Here is a 16,056-nt window from a genome sequence, read left to right on the forward strand (position 1 = left end):
TTTAAGGCAAACACAGCAGCTTCCAAATACACTGATGAAGGATAAAATAACGTAGACGCGTTGTAAATTACAGAGATTACAGAAATTCAGAACAAATTGCTATAGTTATAATAATATTAATAATATTATAATAGCTATAATTAGTAAAAAAATTTACAAAATAATTCTTGACTAGTATTCGCTCCCTAAATGAAAACATTATGATTTCGTTAAACGTAACTAAAGTTAATGGAAAAATAATGTCGTTATTTGTCAGTGTATATTCCGGTAATATTTTGAAAGGCTGATAATTTCGTTCTTATAGAACTGCTATCAAAAGTCTTCATACCTTTGGATCAACGATGGAAATATTGTCTGTCTTAAAATATGTAATGAAGATTAGTATCGTAGTATCGAAGTGGACTAAAGCTAGAATGGTTTATCCCTTAATTAATTGATATATATTAGATATCACTTATCTGGTTTCATTTCCACGATTATTCACTTGTAGACGAAGAATATTAGCTAGGTGGACACTTATCGTCACCCTTATTTACCTTTCGCTTATGGTAGTACATATACCACACCACCGAATTAGGCCTATACCCATACTTATTATTGCATTTATTCAGTAATAATTAATTTCATATGCAAAATATATAATACGGAAAGTTCCCCGTAGTAGATGTTGTTTGTAGAGAACCTGAGGACATCAGATCTATTAACAATAATTGTCAATTACACGCGAAATTCGGATGAGTCACTTCCGTGACGAAAACTCAGCCAGGATGATTGCATCAGTACTAAGCCTCAGGCCCAATGTAAAATTTCAAAGCGTGGATCCTCGGGATGCCATCGTAGGAGGGTACCCATTTACAAGCGCAGGAGATTGCTTTCACAGGACTCGATAGCCCTTACTCACGCTGTGTACGTCATGGCAAGTTGGAGGGAGAAGGTGGTTGCATTCAGAAGGGTATGCATTGCAGCGGTCCAGTGTCCACCATCAAGTAATCAGCGTCTGTTGTCTCTCATATGTTCTATCAGAGTATCCATCAGTCTGACGATGGTAGTCTGATACCACTATACCTCTATTGGACTTGCCTATTGGTATACAGTAGCCTTATGCTATGAGAACTGTTCATCATTGTACATTTTCTTCCCTGAGATAATGTTGAGGAATAAAGTTAATTTTTAAATAATGTGTTCGTTAATTTTCTAATTTCATATTTTTTATAAAAGTATGCTCTAGTATGTAAATGAATTTCATTGTGCTACGTGTTACGTGTTATTCTGCAGAATAATTTAATGGTTGAAATGGTAATATAAGGCACAACGATGAGATATATGACCATCAAGAAGACATAGTTACATCCATGAGGAAGAGGCGATTGACTTTCTATGGACATTTGACTCGTATGAGTACTTACAGACTTTCCACTACGAGCAGAGGGAAAGCGTCCAAAAATAAATGGATCACCACAGTGAAGTCCGACTTAGAACAGCTGGGGATTTCAGAACAAACCATACAGGATAGTGTAATTTTCCGGCAGTTGACCTTTCGAGGTGTCTTTCCAGAGTCTCTCACCAGCAGACAGAGTACTGGCACCACCCGACCGAAGTGGACCAAGGAAAGGAAACAAGCACACAGCCAGAAGATGAAAGCTTTCTAGGCGACGAAAAAACAGAATTTCCATACAAGGAGTCGAAACAAGCGCCGTGGTCCTCAGTAGGCCCAAACTACAAGAAGAAGAATAACACAGGGGACATTCAGGTAGATCCACAATAAAGAGGCAAAACTGGACATTTTGAGAACGATTATCAAACTGGGATTTATATACCATTATATCTATTAATTACGTTGTGTTTTATTTAGTAGCTCAAAAAAATATTACAATCTAAAATTTCACACAAATCTCTTAATTATAATTGTAATCCTTAGGCTAAACCCACAGCTGTCCTGGTAATTCCGTAGCATATTACGACTAATTCCGCTGTAGTCCGTGAATTTGACAATAACACCGCAAATAATACCACTTGAAAGTCGTAATAATATTGTAGAATTACTCGCCGTATGAAGGAAACCTGTCTTCTAAACACAAGAAAAAGTACAAGTACTGGCGTTTCTTGATACTACCCCCCAAAGGGATCCACTGCACATTTCATGACTTTTACTATCAGAGTACAAGACATTTAGCGGACGTAATAAACGGATCAGACCCCCTCCTCACGAAGCCGCAGTAAGATGTATTTCAGTTATTGCTTATTTGTTCTAAGTGACTTCCGACAAAGGAGTAATGTTACGAAAATGTTGCAAAAGTGTGAATTGGGGAGACTTCGGAGTAAGGAGACGAGATGCTCGACTAAGTGGTATTTTTCCAGCTGTCAGTGAAGGGACGGTTGGTATTATATTAGTAGGAGGATTAAGATCCAGAGGACGTTCTAAAATGAGGAAATATCATAATATAAAGATAAAGTTGAAATTGAAGAGAACGAATTGGGCCAAATATTCATCTACAGGACGAGGAATAAGGGATTGTAATAATTTATTAATTTCGATCAAATTACAAGTTCTTTGAAAAGTCAAAGAAAAGTCTATTTAAATTATTGGTAGAGAATTTGCCTCCTGGATGACAGCCCTAAATGCAGATCATTAATGACTGATGGATTGAATTAGCTGAACAACAGATTTACTGTAGACGAGCCTGGCCTTTTATCATAGAATACAATTTCGTACTATTAAGAATAATGATACAAAGATTTGAATTTATATACCATAAACTGCCAACGCTCTCAACAGATACTGGCATGCCAAAATATAGCTTAGAATATTTTGTTGTACTAATACCAAAATATATCGCTATGTAGCTTATATTTAAAATTAAAATGTAACCACTCGTGTTATAGGTCACTGGTATCATGGCTACCTTCTCGATCAGGGGAATAAAGACTGGGTCCGTGTTAGGTGAATGTTGTGTATTCGTTGATCGTATTACACGTTAAAATGTAGCCTTGTGTCTATTGATCACGTAATTATTGCATACGCTTGGAGCCTGCTTTCTTTCTATTTAGTTTGATATTACCTGAATATCAGTGATCTCTGGATTAAAACACAATTAAATTTCAAGTTTTATACGTATAAACAATACAAAGCACAACTGACACTAGCTACGTATTCATATGTGACATATTAGAGAGTTCTGTGCCATTTCGGATTACCCACATCCTCAATGACCTCAAGGGTAAGGGTCAACATCATTTAAGACCGTAATATCCATTAAAATTAGATTTGAACCCGTGACGTGCAGCCAGGTACCCTCAACTGTACAGTGAATCACAGCATCACATGGCATTTACCAGCAGTACTGAAAATATTTTCATCACATATTCAAAACAATTGTTTAGACAAAGTACGCTCTAACATTTCTAAAAAAATATATTCGTGGCATTTTAAGAGTTTTCTGTTAGCTATTAGGTTTGCGCAGGTTATATGACGTTGGACATCGGACATGAAGGTGTAAAATTCATTTTTAAATATTTACCATTTCATGCTCTAACCCCTGTAGGTTACTGGTAAAATATGTAGACAATGATTATTTCTCTGTACGCCTAAATTTTTCTCTGCATTCTACAAGATATGGTGTTAGGATAGTTATTATGAGTGTAATTTTCGTAACACCAGTGTGGTTTGGATGCATATTATTATTGTCATCCCAGTATTTGGGGGTAAAATGCTTTGCCACTGTTTATCTTCGTTCATATTGTGCCCTTTCAAAGGCACCAAATGCGGTGATCCACTTTCTTCATATGTGCGCCGGCTGCTCCTGTAAATAATGACATTTAAATGATACTCACCGCTGCATGTAGACTCTTCTTCCTCAGTCGTGGTGCGTCCGAAAATATCCCACGGGTGATAGGCCACACGTCGATCGGGGAATGAGGCGATGTAAAGATGGGGTAAACTAATCTATAAATGACGGTACCCAGAGACTGAATTAAAATTTAAATAAATAAACTGATTTATTGAACAAAGTGCAAAGTGCCAAAGAAATTGAAAATAAACTGGTGAAAATAAATCAAGGTGAACTGAAATAGAAATTAAACAAAAAAATTGAAGATCTACCTTACAATAACTCAATTATCTGCCTAATAAATTGACTGAAGGTCAATCAAATTATTATTATTCCAGATTACGCCGACACTGTCTCCAAGACGATGGCGTGAATAAATTCAAAACTCTGGTCAGAAAATACAACCTCATTTGAAATACTGGATTGTAATACATAAAAAAAGTCTATAAAAATAAACTAGTGTAGTTAATTAATTAATTGGTTAAGTCATCGAATCAACACTGACTCAGAGGTGTTTATCAAATATTTAACACATGTGACTCAGTTGGGAAGCACCCAACTCTAAATAATCATGGACTGCACTAACCATGTGTAACAAATAAGAAAAGAATTTAAAGAAACAACCATGAACATTGTACTTCATTTACCACATAACCATTACCACATTTTAAACTACTCGTGGTTTAAACAAGAAAATTATAATTATTGAAACTTGAACCTGAGTGTTACAATCACTCACTTAATTATTTAAACTTCACTTGCATGACTGTGATAGCCTGGACCTCCTAAATATAAAATTATTAGGCCAAGTGCCTCATGTTTACATCTCAAATGAAAGCGATCCTTTTACATTATTCGTTTTACTTAATTTGCCGCTGCCTGCATTTTTATTACGAATTCATTATTTGTGGTACCACCACTAGATGGAGGCAGATCCCATCTCATTTACCTCATTAATTTGCGGCATTTATGATACAACTGGTTTATTAAAGATCGCTTCATTTTCCTACTTGAAACGTAGTGGATTTCTAAGGCTTGGTAATTACTGAATGTCTGGTATGAGCATACCACTACTATGGTTTTGACTATGAACTAATCGATGATCTCTTATCCTAACACATGAAATCTTATTTACATAATGAACCTGTTAATGGAGAAACACTGCTCCAACAAAAAAATTTTACTGAAATCAAAACTAACCTAACTACACTTACTTATTTACACCAATCAAATACAAATAATTCACGTATGAATAGATCCTACAAATAAACGGTGAAAAAGATATATAGAGAAAAGGTATCAGCAAAAATCTAGATCCCAACATCGCTGCCTGCTGAAAATTTAAAAAATAATGCGCACATACCGGAGTCTAAAGAAATTTTACCCAACTACAAGTAGCAAAAATATTGCGAATTTGATGGCAATCTTCTAACCTCAGACAAAAATGTCTGGCTATGACACTATTCAGCCTTTATGGACAATAATTGCTGGTATAACATGTCATCCATGATTCTACATGACTGTCAAAAATACACATTGATTCGTCGCTCTGCTCACATATTACCTCGTGCTTTAACTCGCATATCTTCCGAGCATCTACTTTCCCTGGAACTAGTTGAAACAATACAGGCTCCTGCCTACAATCATAATCCATGTCGTTACATATTTAACACACGTGATTCAATTATTCATCTATCAATTCTATTTACTCATCATTATTCTCGACGTAGTAACTCATAATACGGCCTCGCTCATATCCGGCGGGCGAAATAACTGTCGTTCACATCTCTATTTCTTACGACACTGTTCATGACATGGTCCAAATATCACATTTCCATTATCAACGCAGATCATCAGGGACATTATTCACTTAGCTCGATCTTTAGATCATTCTCTGCTTCCCATATTACAAAATATCAGAGCTGACTAATCAATGGCTTCCTGTCACTAACTGTTTTACTAAAATGACGAGATTGCCTCTCAAAAACACGGCTATAGACAAATGTGTAACCGCAATTACACACAGAAATAAATATTCGCGTGTCCACCAAATCGTCGCAAAATACACGGTATAAGAGCTACCGGAAACGGTCATCTGAATGATGATTACTTAACATGAAACAAGCTGAATGCGCTAGTAGCAAGGTAAGCATTAAAAATCAACAAGGCGGCATCTACAAAATCATAACTCCAACAGAAAAATCGCTCATAACTAACGTTATAATTACATGATTATTATTATTATTATTATTATTATTATTATTATTATTATTATTATTATTATTATTATTATTATTATTATTATGCAATACACTCATAAAAATCTCGTAAGATAGCATTCTAATCAGTCAAAGTGACTTGCTACAAAATGATCCGTAAATAATATGCAAACACATTTACTTATAGAAAGTGCGCGAATAACCCTAGCTCACACTTATTATTATTATTATATTGTATTATTATATGAATATTTTACAATCCTATATAACAGTCTAAGCTACATTTGATCATCGATTGGTTCATAGTCCTACATATTTATTTATACATATTTGTTGCTCATTACCTTGGTGATGGAGGTAGGTTGGATCACCCTCCGGGCTCTGTCATGATGAATTAGAATTCCATCTTGAAGCTGATGTGGTATTCCGAATTATCACACACGCATACTTGATACATTTTTATAAAGGCGTTACACACGTTCACATTTACATACACTCGCATTTTCTAGCACTTCAATGAAGATTATACAATAACACTGCATAAACACCTGACGTGAAGTCGAAAGTTTTCTCTCCGCTACCTGCCTGGCGTTTCCTGCTGTGTCTCACACCCCTCTCAGTTTGTTTGTTTAAGGCTTACCGGTTGTTCACCTCTTCGGAACATAACAGTGTACTCAAGGTCTAAACACCGCGGCCTTCCATTAATGAAACAAAGTCATTCTCCTCCCTGTAGCTTTAACTAATTTCTCCCCGTAACATCCCACTTGCCATAACAGCTCATTGAAAGTGATGACAACAAGCTAAAAGTACTGTTTCCAATGATGTGTGGAGAAATTTATACTCATAGTCCTCCAAAATAAGAGAATAAAATGGCCTTTCAACAAATATCCAACTACACGTGGATTAGGAAAATTTTATGCAGTTACGTGTTGCGACATGTTCCATTGTCCCTCTCGGTTGGTTGTGTAAGTTCCATTGAGGCAAGTGTTGAAAAGTGTAGCTATTGCCTGATTATCTCTGCATAAATTCAACTAAAATAAAAGTTTGTTAAAGTGTTCATTTCTCCTGAAATACTACTCTCACAAGTGAATACATGGCTCACTCGGATGCCAACAAGTGTCTCTGATCGCGTTCCTACCAGACTCAGAATTCACAAAGAAACGTTCACACAAGACTGAACTCACTCGTACAAGACTGAATTTGAAAGCTGACACACACAACTGAATTAACTGACACACTCAAGATTCACCACGCTGCTCGTTAGTTTTGTAAACAGTTCTCCCCCCACTTCGAAAATAGTTCTGTGGAAGGGATGTGGCGTAGTAATCTAGCACTTGGGAGCGCTTTATCATACATCCGTAGGTTAAAGCTTCAAAAAATATTTACAAAATCTTCCTAATTTCGGTCTGACTTACTTGTTATATTGCGCCGTGGGAAATGATCACAGGGTAATCCATACGATGGCGCGCGTCACCGGCGTTATTTTCTTCCTGCGAATGGTCTCTTCCCGCCATGATGGTTCAGTTCCTGGGCAATCCCACTCTTCCGTGTGAAGTTAAAATTTTCTTAATTGACCACTAATTAATCACACATTTGCACCGATAAATTTTCAAATATTATTAGGAAGTCAGGACACTGTTTTTCCACAACTACTCCGGGCTCCAAATAGCGAAATACTGGCTGTAGATTCCCGCTATGACAAAACATTTAAATTTGCAATTTTGTGATTGGCTGAGACGTTCGCGCTCTCCGCAGCATGGATGCTTCCATTTTCTGCCAAGGGTTGACGGGTATTATCGTTTTCTCTCTTGCACTTCTAAGTAGGTCATGCCTCAACGCGTGATTTTCCTGTGAGAACCGAGTAGAAAGTTCCCAGTGCTTGTCGGCACCATAAACTTTATTGGATGTACCACTCAGGCTGGGCATATGCTGTTCGTGCCATGAGAGAAGTTTTGCGGATCTCCTTGCCGTCTGACCGGCGCCAGAATGTTGCTTTGTGACTGCCAGCTTTCACAGTCTACTGTTGTATTCCAATATGCGAATTATTCAACTTTTAATTCATACATTAATTACGCAAATTCGCTTATGGGTGCAATATATTGTGAAAGTTTGTCAAATATACAGTATGCGGATAAAGTGATCATGTGGCCGCAAACCACTCACACAAAAATGAGCATGGAAACATGAGCATTTAGGTATTAAAACGAATTGAAAATATGAAATACAATTTCCGAAATCTGGTTCAAAATATGATTAGTCCACTTAAATATTCATTTACTGTACACGGTTGTCGAAGGTAAATTTATTTAATAAACCTCAACACCCTGGATAACACTGAAGACAATAATGGGTCTTAACAATCGTTGGAAATAAGTCATCTGGCAAATCACTGTCAATATAAGGCCGCATTTCAGCATCCTCCTACACTTTACTTCTAATTCTGTGTTGAATACTGTCATATTCCACTTAACAAATCAGCGGATTTCGAGTGTCTTATTCCCCACCAGTAGAACATAGTTCCAGAAGCATTTGCTTAAAATATCTACCACTTTCAAATTCAAAACATCACAGGATAGTCAATACATTTACCCGTAACTGTTCACGCATGCACATAAATGGTGTTCTCATATAAAATAAGTATGGCGTCCCCCCATCTCATCGTTTAACGCATTGCTGCAGGTTGACAGGTTGCAACAAAATCATTGTTGCGATTTTGTACATTAGTAGGAAGCTCCCTCTGATAATTACAGTATTGAGAGGCAAATGATTTTTCTAACCGAAAAGTATTTGATAATAGTTAGGAATATCTTGCAGTCTCGTCATTTCGGGTCATAATGTAAATATATCATTCACTGGTTCGCGACTGAGTTCTAGATTTTACTGAAATTATGTCATAATTATTTAGCAACTCGGATACTGAATTGCAATAAATTCTATAAATGAAGACAAAAGATGGAAAAGCATGAAAGTACCAGAAACATGTTTTTGAGTAAGCACCAATAATAGAGTCCCGAGCACAATTGCACTTTCACAGTTCTCTACCAAACTAGACCAGGATTGATGATTCCAAATACGGCTCTTGAAGTGTAATATACTATATGTCCAATATACTTTATATAATTACAGAAGGATATTTAACTTCTATAAATTCCATTTCTTTAATTAATTGGCTCAGAAATTAGAAAATACATGAGTGATAGCACACTGACACAATGGGCCGCACAGAAGAATTGCAGCGTGAAAGCTGGCACATTCACCCTTCCTCACCAGACTCAGCTGGGCACATTGGACTGTGGCTCTACTTGTTGAACTACCTACCAACTAAACTAATGACCTCAGGCACATGCACAATTTACCACCATGGCTAATACATCCACTTATTACAAAAAACACATTTTTGATATTTCGTGACTTTCACTCTTTTCAATCTATGGTCCTCAAATAGAAAATTAATATGCAAAAATAAGATTTTAATTATTACACACACATATACCTTCATTATGGACTGTTATGCCTTTCAGTGATCAGTCCACAAGCCACAGCGAATTTACTAAAAGCCGCTAAAATCCTCTATCTGTAACTAGTTCTGTAGTCTTGTTTAGTTCTATACCTCTTATCTTCAAATCATTAGGAACTGAGTCTAACCATAGTCCTCAAGGTGTTCCCCTACTTCTCTAAACCTCTGGGACAGAATCCATTTTTCTCTTAGATAACCTCTCCTGTTCCACTCCCCTCACATGATCCGACAAGGAGCCGGTTTATGCGTAAAGATTCATCAATAAAATTAATCCCTAACTTAGAATGTATATCTTCATTCCGAGTACCCTCCTACCACTGTCCCCATCTGTTGGTTCCAGCGATCGTTCTCGCTACTTTCATGTCTGTTAGTTCCACCAACTTGTGAATACGAAGTTCTGAGTCCATGCAACTTTCACTCCCGAAAGCAAAGTTCGTCTGAAAACGGACAGGTGTAAAGATAGTTTCGTCCGGGAGATGACTTCCTTCCTACAGAATGTTGATCGCAACTGCGAACTAACTGCTTTAGCTCTGCTGCACTTTAATTCAATCTCTCTTTATACTACCATCTTTCGAGAATACACATCCTAAATACTTGTAATAATAATAATTTCGTGTGGCTATTTCTAGCCGAGTGCAGCTCTTGTAAGGCAGACCCTCCGTTGAGGGAGGGCGGCATCTGTCATGTGTAGTTAACTGCGTGTTATTGTGGTGGAGGATAGTGTTATGTGTGGTGTGTGAGTTGCAGGAATGTTGGGGACAGCACAAACAGCCAGCCCCCGAGCCACTGGAATTAACCAATGAAGGTTAAAATCCCACACCTGACCGGGAATCGAACCAGGGACCCTCTGAACGGAAGGCCAGTACGCTGGTCATTCAGCCAACGAGTCGGACAATACTTGTAATTATCCACATGTTCCAACTTCGTATTCCCAACATGGCATTCAATTCTTCTAGGTTTCTTACCTACTCACATCACTTCAGCCTTGGAAAAGCTAGTTTTTTTTCATATGATACCAATTGCAACTATTTTTAAGTTCCAAGATATTAGACTGCAGGCTTTCAGCACAATCTGCTATTAAGACGAAATCATCTGCATAGAACAAACTACTTACCATATTACCACCTAATTGTATCCCTCCCTGTAACTTTATACATTTCAGAAAATCCATGAAAGCTATGAACATCAAAGGTGAAAGATCACAGCCTTGTCTAACCCGTGAACCAAGAACTAATTCTACCATCAATTCTCATTGTAGCCCAAGTGTCAACATAAATGCCTTTGACTGCTTTTAATAATGTACCCTTTGTCGTAAAATACTTATTATTATTATTATTATTATTATTATTATTATTATTATTATTATTATTATTATTATTATTATTATTGCTAGTAGTAGTAGTAGTAGTAGTAGTAGTAGTAGTAGTAGTAGTAGTAGTAGTAGTAGTACGTGAACTTATTACTTGCCTGGTACAGGCTTTGCAAGGCAGACTCTCCGACGAGGTTGGGTGGTATCAGCCGCGTATGGGAAACTGCGTGTTAATGTGAAAGATGGTAGGGTTGTGTGCGTTATATGATGTTAAGGCGGCCAAACAAGTTGAGTTTTACTTGACAATTTTCTTGCCCAAAACTAAATCAGGGTGTAAAATTGAACGTGTGTGCTAGCAAATCGAACGATTTATTATAAATTAATGCACGGTCTTGGACATGACATGAGAGAATTCTCGCGTTGCTAGAAATTTTCGCGGTTGTACAACAAGACACCGTTCAAGTTATAGCATTTGTGGTGGTCGTCTGCGTTCATTTACAACTTGAGCTGCTACTGCATACTGAAATGGGCTCTTTGGATGTGTTACCACTTCCCTTTGAAAATTCCCAATATACTGATGTTCACAGGCAAAACACTTTTGGTTGGTGGTTTTTGTTTTAGGAGGAAGTACAACTGGGTGACCATCCTCCCTTAGCACAACTAATCATAAGAAAAATGCAAGCGAAAGCAAAGTAAAGCAAAGCAATGCAAAGCAAAGCAAAGCAAAGCAAAGTCACCTCCGTACAGGCCATGAAGGCCCTTGGAGGGGTGGAAGGTAAAGGCTTCCACCATTGTTAACCTCGGCACGTGATGAGGTAGAGTGGTCAGCTCTACGCCCAGCCGCCTTTGCCCCCAAGAATTAACCTGGTACTCATTTGGAAAAATGCAAGAGGCCCGATATTTCGAAAGTGAAGTTATCCGCCAAATAATGGGTAGACTGTGAAAACGAAAATCTATATGCCTCGCAAAACGAATATCCTCGTGGTCGGAAGAGAATAACAGTTTCCGGAGGGAGGTCAGTCAGGGAAGATGAAAATGTGAAGACTGGCTCAAGTAGGTGGAAGCAATGTCACACTCAGCTAGGAGCCCCGTCGTCGTCACCAACCTACCCTCCAAATTTCTGAGCCCCTGGAGGTACTATTAGTCATCTCTCAAGGCAGACAGGGTACTGTGGGTATACCGCCCTCCCCACGGGGAGTTTTGTGCTGATGAGCTGACTGATAATTATGCATCTTCCTGTACTAATTAATCTTAGGGCCCGAGAAGAAATAGCAGGAGAGAACTTTGAAACTTCATGCTTCTTCCAGTGGCTGAGAAACGGACTGTTATGACCAGTCACTCGTGCGGAGTAATCACTTGTCCCTTCGCTCTATAGGACTGTTCAATCCGTGGAGTTATCTTATTAAGAAGAGTTAAACACTCTTCTTCATCCCTCCCCAAGTAATTACACCAGTCATCTGGTTCTAAGCTCAGTTCATTCAGTAAGTTCGTGTGCGAGAAATCTTTCCACCTGATTTCCCTTAAGGTTGCGAACAGAGTTGTGGAGACTTATTATATGATGTGTGCCAGCCTTCGCGTTCCTTCTTGCTACAGACTTAGCCGTGTTTGAACATGTAAATCACCAAGAAATAAGTAGCGTGTGTAGCCGCCTTTAGGGACGGCACAGACAGCCAGTCTCTAAGCCAAGGTAATTAACCATTTGAGATTTAAATTCCCAACTCGGCCAGGAATTGAACCCAGAGCCCTCTGGGCCTAATAAAAGGCTACTATGCCTGCTATTCAGTCAAGAAGTAGCAGTAGTAACTGCATCATGAGGAAAATAAATGGCACCCCGTAATGAGTTATTCAAGTTCAGGCTTCTTAATAATATTTTAGTAACAGTTCTTGTTTCAAGTCTGCGAATGAATAATGTCCAAAAGAAGCAGATCGTCCGTATCGTGGAGATACGTTTCAGACAACAATAGCGAAGGATACTTCTAAGTACTTCAAAGCACACGAGATTCCTGAGCACATGTACAAATCAATAGGCCTATATTGTATTTGAACACAACGGTGTATGCAAAATATTTTAACGTGAAGCGAAAAATAGCCATGTCGTATGAAGGCAAAGGAACTGGTGACGATGGTGACCAAACACATTATATAAATCTCCTAAGTGTGTTATCTGGAGTCTCCTTTCCTGGCATTACTCACAATAAACAATAAACCCCCACACGGACAAGTTCTGGACAATTCGACAAAGACCCTGTACCGACATAGATACAGTACATGCATAATACATAAACAATACATACGTACATGCATATCCATTATACAGTAGACTGTTACGCGTTTCGCCGAGGTGAGTAGCTCAGACGATAGAGCTCAGGCCTTCTGAACTCAAGTTGGCGGGTTCGATCCTGGCTCAGCCCCATGTTATTTGAATATGTTCCAATGCATCGGCCTCTTATCTGTAGATTTGCCGGCACGTGAAAAGGAACTCATATGGGACAAACTCTGGCATCTTGGGATCTCTGAAAAACATTAATGCCGGGTTAGTGGAAAATAAAAACAGTACGCCTATTATTATTATTACTATTATAGTTATTATTACCAACATTATTATTATTATAATTTTCAGATCTAAGTCTGCAAGCCTTTGGGAATTTACTAAGAACCTACTCAGTCCTCTGTTTCCAACTAGATATGTTGAACCCTTGAACTTACCATTCCATCGTTGGTCGGCCACGGCTGCTACAGTAGAACAATTTAGAACTCTTAAATCATGGGTCGTTGCGGGAATAAATTCGGTCACGATCTTAACCAAACGATGGGGTTCAGAAGAACGCCTAACTACTTGAAATGAGGAGCAAAAATGTGCTTACTAACCCTTATTAAACTGAAATAGCACGATAACATAATTAATTTAATATGCATTCTTGCAGAAAAAAATATAAATTATTGGTTTTGAATGTTCCAAACACAGTCACATTACATAACGTCACTTCGTTTCTTCCAATGCCGAAGATTTACTTCAGAGAAGCTAATATGTCAGTGGACAGCGAAACTGAAAAACTGAAAAAGGGAAGACCTGAAAACCGGGCACCTATTATTCCAAACGAGAACTGAGAGTTAATCCACACGATCCGTGGAAAATCTGACTTTCAACAAGTAGAACGCCTGATTTCCTCTCAATTAAGGTTATCCACCAGTCAAATACCCTTCACGGATACGGAACATCCGCCGAATGGACCCTTAATCGAACCAAATTGACTATCAGTTGCTTTGGATAGGTTGCGAAATATTATGGGAAAGCATGGTGTTCGCTACAAGTTAACAGCATCATTCACAATTGAAATAAAATTCCACCATGTATTTGTCATTCATGACACCCTTAAGTGATAAGATAATCCCGATGCTAACTGTGCATCACCCCAAACAGCTGTTCGGAAGGAACCAACAACAATAGGATCCGGGAGGATCTTACGTTAGATCGTTCTAAAGGAACAAAACTGCGAAATGCAGGAAACAATTACTAATCATGCATTTAGAAGAAATGCCAAACAATGAAGTTAATCAAAAAGTGAAAAGTCACTTGAAAATATTATTATTGAACCGATTTTCAGGTTAGAAATGGGTTTATTATGCTTAATAAATTTACCAGTCCACGCTACAATTTACTACAATTTTAAGGAATTCTTTCCCTTGAAAACAATGCTATCAGTACAGATCTCTCTATTTACTGTCTGTCCCAACACACTACTTATAACGTGATTACTTACTTACGTTAACTATGAATAAGAATGAAAATACGACAAGATTAAAAATAAAATAAAATACCGGCTGACGAATCGAAACCGCATTCGCAACTCAAGTCTCACACTAATACACTGAGTGTCAATATGCACACTATCAAACGAGAACGGACGTTAAAACGAGAAAACAATAAAGTCCGTAAAAATAAATTAACATCTCGAAGTCATTAACGCTTAACACGCACGAAGAATTACAGTAAAAGCATTTAATCTATGTCGAGCCGATATCCAAGACTTGGACAGCCCTCACTTCTCTGATAGCAGTCCCGTTATCTCAATGGAGAGCTCCGCATTGACCCTCGTCATAAAATCATATCGTATTGTAAATGCTACCTTTCCCCAGGCCGCTTCAAGAAACAAAACAAAGAAATATCTAAACTGAGACTTGAGTGTGTACAGCTACCATCCCAGACCTATCGTCGTGCTCACTTGAAATCTGTACACCCTAACCCTAATCATTATATACATGATGCCTTCCAAATTCTATCGTCGGGCGTGACCCAGGACGTCTCATCATCAGTGACTCCAAGAATAACATGTGACGTCCTAAATCTATCGTCGGGCGTCGAAGTGGGTCGTACTACACCTCTCTTAAGATATCAGGCGAACAGCAATTCAAACAAACTCTGATATTCAACACTAAATTTGGTCAGACAAATACCACACGACGGAACCAACGTCTCTATTATCAAAGGAATGCAAGTCGAAATACAGTAAATATCTACCTCTCGAAAAATACAGTAAGTGTCTACCTCATTAATAATATGTGAACTCAAAAATAAATAGACGTGACGAACGATTCTCCACCTCGAACACACTCTCAGCCTGTGCACTGAAGTGTTAGGGAAGCAAATAAAAATTCCCAACACATGTTTACCCTTTTAGTGGATGCCTTCAAAATAATAATCATCACCACCGCATTCGAAATTCTCAAATCGCCTGTCATCAATTCCAACCATCTTATCAATGACTTCTCCAGTGAACAAATTCAATATAACCCAACCGTGTGTCCAAAGTGCTCGTTAATCCTTGAGGCCGCTCATTATCTTATCAAAAATCACTGGATGTTTACTACCCAGACTTTAATATTTACTAGAGTCGTTTTCACTTGGAATCGTTCTATAAATTTACAAGGCTTCACACCATAGTCGTCTCAAATTCGGATTGATTGCGGAAAACCATACAGCCTGTCTCAACACAGCCTGTTTCCTAAATACTTCCTCTACAAAATACAGCTTACCTCAACACACTTTCTCATCGCTTTATTCCAGCGGTACCACTTCTCTCTCATCTCCACGTACATATAAATCCATCGCTCTCAATCCCTTTTCCTTCACGACCCTTTTTCATACTTCGATCCCCTGGTGAAAACGACAACCATTATTAAACA

The sequence above is a fragment of the Anabrus simplex genome, chromosome 2 (genome assembly GCF_040414725.1).
Source record: "Anabrus simplex isolate iqAnaSimp1 chromosome 2, ASM4041472v1, whole genome shotgun sequence".
NCBI classification, from domain to species: domain Eukaryota; kingdom Metazoa; phylum Arthropoda; class Insecta; order Orthoptera; family Tettigoniidae; genus Anabrus; species Anabrus simplex.